The sequence below is a fragment of the Anas platyrhynchos genome, chromosome 36 (genome assembly GCF_047663525.1).
Source record: "Anas platyrhynchos isolate ZD024472 breed Pekin duck chromosome 36, IASCAAS_PekinDuck_T2T, whole genome shotgun sequence".
Taxonomy (NCBI): domain Eukaryota; kingdom Metazoa; phylum Chordata; class Aves; order Anseriformes; family Anatidae; genus Anas; species Anas platyrhynchos.
Window position 1 is genome coordinate 5,084,690 of NC_092624.1, and position 8,428 is coordinate 5,093,117.

Below are 8,428 nucleotides of genomic sequence, written 5' to 3' on the forward strand. Positions count from 1 at the left end.
ACAGAGGACATTTCAGACTGCTAGAAAACAGATAGGGCTGCTGAAGCCTCCATGAACTGTCCTACAGATAAAAGGCACACAGCAAGACTTTGGTTCCATGCTGTTGGTCTAATTCTAATCTCTGCATTGCACAAATAAACAAAATTCATTTATTCCTTGTGGAGCTGACTTACTCTTTTCATTCTTCAAGCAGCATTCACAAACCATTTACTGCATGCTATACAACATGATCACCTGTTTACATACAGACATAAATAAACACTGATTTTAATAATCTTCATGTTTGCATAAACAGTTAAAATGATGCTCAAAATGCGCTAATACTCTAGAAATATTTTCCCAGCCTATGAGGCCATCACTTATCTTGCTATTTAATTTAGAACAATGCAGCAAATCTGCAGTATACTCACCACTAGGCAAAAACTTTCTTCTATACGTAAACCACACGTAAACCACAGTAAACCACACGTGAACACACCTTGGCTTATTGTCTGACTTTGGCTTATGGTGCGTCTGTTGCTGTGTCCAGCACAGTGCAGCCCCTAAATTGCTACCAAAACCTTGCCACAAACCTCAATCCCCCTCTTAAAAGAGACCCTCTTGTTTGTTGCCCTTCTTTCGACACTCTCTAACAGTTTTATGTCTTCATACATATATATACAACAAAACATCAAAGAGCTCAGCAAGGTCCACCAAGGAAAGGAAGCAATGCAGGAGAAAGAAGACAGGACAACAGGGAGAATGGGCAGCATAAGGGAGGAGGCAGCCAGTGGCCTTAAAAACAAAGCCTAGAATATAACTTCCACTAGTGGGACATAGTGAATTGGAGCTCTGGGGTCTGCATCTAGAGATGTCTTTTCTATTTATCGTCTTGTTGCGGAGATGGGTCCTCTGGCTTTGGTTGTGTTTTTTCATGTTGGGCAATTATCTCCCAAGAAGAACCCCCTGTTGGACAGAAAGGTAGAGGTGTGCTCCAGAAACACAGTGATGGCAAGGAGTCCTCCACTTCATTCTGGCATTTTTTTCCAGCTGGAAGCATTCCCAGTTGTCAACGGAATTGGTTTTGAGGAGTAGGAAAGACAGCATTGCTGGGTTTCTGCTTTCTCCTCCATCCTATCAGACCACATCATGAGAGTTGTCTTTGTTTGATGTTCTTATGTCGCGTTCTGTTATTCTATATTTTTTTCTCTCTGATGTGATTTTATGTTCTTCTGTTACGTTATGTTCTTATGTTCACAACAGGACTCCTTGCCAACACCGCCTCACAGACACCTGGGCCAAAGAGCAGGGCCTTGAGCGGCTAGCTCACCATGACAGAGCTCATTTCCTTCCCAGTAGCTGCCAGGTGCCCTCTGGGGGCATTTCGGGGCTACAGCATGGGAAGACTTCCTTGGGGTGGGAAGCCATTGGGCTAGGAAATGGGCAATGTTCCCTAGGAAGGAAATCCCTGGGAAGCAAAAGCCTTGGGATGGGAAGTCTTGAATGGGGTGGGTACCATTCCCTGGGGAAGGAAGTGCTTGGAGAAGTCCTCCAAGAGAGGGGAATTCTTTGGGACGAGGTCTCTTTGGCTGAAGAAACGCTTCGTGTTGATGGGGCAGATTTCATCTGGGTTGCTGGGAATGTGCCATGCGGTGAAATGGCAAGGATGGGCACTGCCGCTGAGGCCGAGAAGCTGGTCCTGGGCTGGGCAAGCCTTGGGCCGGGCAAGTGGTGGTGTGGAAGCGTCCTGGGCATGGCAAGTGCTGCGTGGGAGGGAAAGCCTGCTGGGGATGGCCAAGTCTTGCGCTGGGCAGCCTGCTTGGCTCCAAAGCCTGCAGTCCTCCCCAAGATGTCGGCGAGGGGCTGGTCAGCCGTTGGGACAGAACCCCCGTTGCCCGCGTTCCCCAAGCAACCGCCCCACTCTCCAGCCACCATGGCAGGTCCAGCAGCCGGCTCCCGCTCCTCCCGGGGCTGCGGCCCTGCTGGCGAGCCCAGCGCCCCAGAGCTCAGCCCAGCGCCCTTTTTCCCACAGAGGGTTTCCCCAGACGGCTTCTGCGGGTTGCGCAGACGCAAAACTCCCCCTTCGTCGTCCCAGCCGTGCCGCCAACGGTGGCTGCCTGGCTGCTTCCCTCCCTCCCCGGAGCGATGGCGCTGCCCTTGCAGCCCCCCCAGGTACCCACCCTCCCCTCCGCACTGCCCCAGGCCACCGTCTGGCACGTGGTGCCGGGGGTCCAGGGGCAGCTGCTGCAGCTCCCCGCCAGGGTGCAGCTGCCACCTGGGGGGCACCTCCCAGCCCAGGGGCACCACCTGCAGCTTGGGCAGCTCCCCGCCGCCGCCGTGGGGCAGCTCCCTGCTGTGGGGCAGCTCCCCCACAGCGCTCCTGTGGGTGCCCCCAGTGTCTCCCAGCCCCTGCTGATGTGGACGGGGACGCTGGTGCCCCAGGATGGTGCTCCCCTCTGCTTGAGGCCCAGGGCCGTGCTCCATGGGGAGCTCCTGCACCCCGCAGGCACCTGCCTGCTGCAGGCCCCTGCCTACCCCGGCCCCCCACCACTCCTCATGCCGGGGCCTCCGCTGCGGGGGCAGGCGCTCCCCGCGCCCCGCACCCTCAGCAGCAGCCGGGGGCAGCTGCCGGAGCCCTGCTTGCATGCCGTGGGGCTCAGCGAGGACCAGGGGCCCCCGCTGCCCGGCCCCACTCCCCCCGAGCCTGCCCAGGCTCCAGCGACCACCAGCACCCAGACGGCGACGCCCGACGGTGAGTTTGGGGCTGGCACAGCCGGCCGCTGGGCGCCCCACACCCAGGAGCCATGGCAAAGCTGGCAGCGGGGGATGCTTGGGGGATTGCATTGGCTTGCTTTTTCCTCAGCGGCGACACTTGCAGAGGTGCCTGAGGAGCCCCTGGAGCTGCTGGAGCTGGGCCCCGATGCCTTCGCCGAGGCCTTTCCCCAGCTGGCAGGGGACAGCCAGCAGCTGCAGCACCTGCAGGACCAGCTCCCGGCCGACCTGGACAGCTCCGGCTTGGAGGAGCTGCTCAGCTGCCTGGATGCCGTGGAGCCCCAGGACGCCTTCGCCGCTGTCCCCAGCAGTCCTGTCCTCAAGCGCTTCCTCTCGCAGCTGCCCGACCTCTGCGAGGACATCGAGGAGCCCAGCACACAGGGACTGGCAGCCACCAGAGCGCTGGGTGAGGTCCCCTCAAGCCCTGGGCTGCACCCCGACAAGGTGCAGGCTGGGCGGGCACTGCAGCCCCCTGCAGCTGCTGTGCCGCCACTCAGCTCCCCCCTCAAGCCTGCAGCCCGGCCCCAGCTCAGGAGAGCCCTGCCCAAAAGGCCCCCCCAGCAGGAATTCATCCCTGCCCGCAGGAGAACCCTGCCCCAGCCTCCCTTGGCTCCCCTCAAGAGGCGCCCCAACCCTGACTGCCTCCCTGCCCACAAGAGACCCCTGCCCCAGCCTCCCCAGGCTCCCGTCCAGAGCCCCCCCGACCCTGACTTCCTCACTGCCCTCAGGAGAGCCCTGCCCAAGCCTCGCCTGAGTCCCCTCCAGAGCCCCCCCGACCCTGCCCGCAGGAGACCCATGCCCAAGCCTCTCCCCAAAAGGCCCCCCCAGCAGGAATTCATCCCTGCCCTCAAGAGAACCCTGCCCCAGCCTCCCTTGGCTCCCCTCAAGAGGCCTCAACTTCTCCCAGCCCTCAGGAGAGCCCTGCCCAGTCCCCCTCGCAGTCCCCTCCAGAGCCCCCCGCTCTGGAGGGGACTGCCCACGGCTCTGCCCACGCAGCCGCGCACGCTGCAGCGTCCGGCGCAGCCCCGCGGGGACTACGTGCCCTGCGTGGGGCCCTGGGCGGGCGGCGACGCAGCGCCCACACCGCTGGAGGAGCAGGAGTCGTCGGTGCCCATCACGCCGCAGCAGCGTCCCGAGCGGGAGCGCCTCAAGAAGCTGGCCCAGGAGGAGCGGCAGCGGGCGGCCCACCACATGAGGATCGGCCCCGGGCAATTCTTCGAGCAGCGGCAGAAGGACCACGCCAGAGCCTACTCTTACGGCTACCCGTGACCGACCTCGGGCTTCTCCTCGACGGCCCCCGCAGCACCCAGGCCCGCTCAGCACGCAGGCAGACACAGAGACCTCTGCAGGCACCTGCTCCAGCTTCAGCCACGCTCCTCAGCCCTTGCCCCTCTCGCTTGCCCTCTCCCCTCTCTCGTGCTGGACCTACGCACTGCTTGCCACTCTCAGGGATGGGCAACGGCAAATGCCAATGGCAAATGCGCGCGCGCCTCACCCAGGAAGGTGGCAATGGCAAGCTGGGGGGATGCTGGCAGCAGCTGGGCTGGGAAAGCTTGCCCATGGCAACTGCTGCTTGGGACACCAAAGGGCTGAGAGACAAGACTTAGCTCTTCTTTCGGGGCATTGCTCTTCTTTGCTGCCTTCTGGATTACATTCCTCTCCTTAGGTGCTCACTCAGCAAGGCCTCTGCCTGCAGAAAATTTTCTGCAGAAAATTCAGAAAATGGGTGCATGGCTGGATGGATGGGTGGGTGGGAGTTGGGAATTCAGCCTTGGGATCAGAACTGGGAGGTTATTGGGATAGGAAATGATCAGTGGGATGGGAAGTGATGATGGGGATAGGAACTCATTGGCACGGGAAAAATGGGTTTTATTTGTATTAAATTTACATTTTTAAATTTTATTTAAATTTCTGAGTTTTATTTTTATTAAATTTAAATTTTCAAATTTTATTTAATGTACTGGTTGTATTATTTATTTCATTAAATCCACTTTATTGACTGTGTTGTACAGTATGGCATTGTTTCATTATTAGAAAATGATAAGTATTTAATATTATTAATTAAACAATATTTACATATTTTATACATTATAAATTATCAATATTCTCATTTCTAATTTTGTTTGTTTTTATTCCTTTTCTACCCTATTAAACTCTCTTTATCCCAGTGCATTGGTTTGGACTTTAGTTTTCCTTCCAAGTCGTTGTGGATTCACTCCAGATGGGGGGACATTAGCGAACGCCTGTGTGCTTCAGATCCAAGGTCACCTTTGCCCTCAACTCAAGATCCATGTTTGCATCTGTTGTCATGAAGCAATGTTAACAACAGCAACAATTAAGTTACCTTATTTATTATTTCATGTTATTTCATGATTTCATGTTCAGTTATTTCATGCAGCCCGCTCCCACTGCCCATGCCCAGACCGGGCATGGATGTGGGCATGGCCAGCACGGACGGCAGAAAATTGGGTGCATGGCTGGATGGATGGGTGGGTGGGAGTTGGGAATTCAGCCTTGGGATCAGAACTGGGAGGTTATTGGGATAGGAAATGATCAGTGGGATGGGAAGTGATGATGGGGATAGGAACTCATTGGGATGGGAAAAATGGGTTTTATTTGTATTAAATTTACATTTTAAAATTTTATTTAATTTCCTGGGTTTTAATTAAAATTTAATTTATTTAATTAAATCCACTTTATTGACTGTGTTGTACAGTATGGCATTGTTTCATTATTATAAAATGATAAGTATTTAATATTATTAATTAAACAATATTTACATATTTTATACTCGTAAGGGGGTGTCGAGAGGCAGGAGACCTTTTCTCCATTAACACCAGCGACAGGACCCACGGCAACGGGGTTAAGCTGAGGCAGGGGAAATTTAGGCTTGACATAAGGAGGGGGTTCTTCACAGAGAGGGTGGTTGCACACTGGAACGGGCTCCCCAGGGAAGTGGTCACTGCACCGAGCCTGTCTGAATTTAAGAAGAGATTGGACTGTGCACTTAGTCACATGGTCTGAACTTTTGGGTAGACCTGTGCGGTGTCAAGAGTTGGACTTGATGATCCTTAAGGGTCCCTTCCAACTCAGGATATTCTATGCTTCTATGATTCTATGATTCTATGATACATTATAAATTATCAATATTCTCATTTCTTATTTTGTTTGTTTTTATTCCTTTTGTACCCTATTAAAGTCTCTTTATCACAGTGCACTGGTTTGTTCTTATACTTTTTCTTACACTGTGGAGCCCAAAACTGCACTCAGTACTCAGTACATGGAATACCAAGAGACACTGCCTGTCATTTTCTCTTCTCTGCAGAAGCTCTGTTGCTAACACTGTCCAGAAATCACCACTGTCACAGACAGTAGTAGCATTCCCTCCTCCCACAGTTGGTTCTTCCCCCCCAAGACTTAGACACCATCCAGAAAAATAAGAAGAATAATACTAATAAAGTAAATAAAATAAAATAAAATAAAATAAAATAAAATAAAATAAAATAAAATAAAATAAAATAAAATAAAATAAAATAAAATAAAATAAAATAAAATAAAATAATAAAATTAATTAAAATAGTCAAAAGCCGTCAGGAAGGCAGTGGTGCAGACTGTGGAGAGCCTGGGTTCAAATCCTTCTTCTGTGAGGCTCTGAACCTATATCCCACCACAATCTCTCTGCTAATGTATGGCAGGGAAAGGAGGAAGAAAGAACATATCTCCTGCACTTTCCATTTATTGTTGACTGACAATTCTGTAGAGTTATAAAGCCTCAATCAGTGAGATACAGGGTTCTTCTCACACTGTCTCACTGTGCCCTAAGCGGAACAGCTCTCATTTAATAGATGCTTCACCACAAAATCATGAGTCATCTGCAGTTTTGAACTTTTCTGGGGTCAAGTCCCTTCAGATGGTTGAGGAATCTGCTCCAGCACCTATGTAAACTGGTGCTCTACTAAGCTAGTGAGTGAACAAGAGAGAAATCCTCTGCTAGATGACTTGACAAATTGGGTCTGAAAATAGTGTTGAGGCAGAATAGTCCACGATTTTTGCCTTGGGTGCACAGAGGGATTGGGTGTTGTAGACTTCTTTTATTCTTCATTAAGATAAACATTTTCAAAAATGTGCTTGTTCAACCTTGCTCCCACTGTGTGCATGGGAGGGAGATAACTGAAAGTGGGGAGCGTTGCTTGGATCCTGCAAGTGGCTGAGGTCCAGTGGGGTTGGAGGCTTTCTTCCTCCTTTTGGAAATGCAAAGCAACCCTGCACCTCCCCTGCACTTGCAGAAGGATCGTGACAGCCCAAAGCACAGCGGCTTTGTAATTGCTGCATACACTTCGATCGGATTTACGTGGCAAGGGTTTGGTAGCAGGGGCCTGCAGGGATGGCGTCTGTGAGAACAATCCAGACAACAGCCAGCTCCAGATAGCTCCAAAAGGGCCCCGGCGCTTGCCAGAGCTGAGCCAATAAGCGATGTTGTTTGCACCTCTGGGAGAGCAGATGTAAGCAGGGGGAAATACTGCTGCACAACAGAAGCTGGAAGAGCAAGGAGTGAGAAGCAGCCCTGCAGCCCCCAAGGTGAGTGCAGCAGGAGGCAGGAGGTGCTCCAGGCTCACAGCAGCAGTTCCCCTGCGGGCTGTGCAGGGAGAGGCCCCTGGTGGAGCAGGCTGTCCCCCTGCACCCATGGGTCCCCCATGGAGCAGATCTCCACGCTGCTGCCCCCCTGTGGGTGGAGGAGCCCCCGGTGGAGCAGGTGGCTGTGGCCTGGAGGAGGCTGCGGCCTGTGGAGAGCCCCCGCAGGAGCAGGCCCCGGGCCGCAGCTGCAGCCATGGAGAGGAGCCCACGGGGAGCAGGGGCAGAGAGGGACCTTGGAGGAGGGAACTGTATCCTCTTTTTTCATCGGTGCTGAGATTGAGGATCAGGATTTCGTGGTAGGAATTTGTTTAGATGAACCAATTTACATCCATATGGGTTTTGTATGTTTGTTTCACCTTGTCTTGCAGGACCATCTTGGCTGGGTCTGCAGTGTTGTGCAAAAGTGAAGTTTTTCACAATAAAGAGCAGCTTTTTTTTCGGGGAAAAGGCTGAGGTGGCCTTCATCAGAGTCTTGTGACCTGAAAATGCAGAAAATGGGTGCATGGCTGGCTGGATGGGTGGGTGGGAGTTGGGAATTCAGCCTTGGGATCAGAACTGGGACGTTGTTGGGATAGGAAATGATCAGTGGGATGGGAAGTAATGATGGGGATAGGAACTCATTGGGATGGGATAAATGGGTTTTATTTTTATTGCATTCAATCCACTTTATTGACTGTGTTGTACAGTATGGCATTGTTTTATTACTATAAAATTATAATGATTATTATTTAATCTTATCATGTTTGCATCTGTTGTTGTGAAACAATGTTAACAACAGCAACAAAATAGTTACCTACTTGGTAGCAGCATCCCTACGTTTGCTGTTGTCTGCTCTGTGCATTTTGAAGACCGTTCCATGCTATTCAGCCCCTTCAGGAGGAAATGGATGGTTCTAGGAAAATGCGTCTTGACCTGATGCAAAGCTGTGACTCAGCACCCTGCAGCCCCCTCAACCCCTGGCATTTTACCTGCAGCCCCTCCAACAACTCTGATGTTCCCTGCATCGACTTCAACCACTGCGCTGGGACCTGAGGCCCCTCAA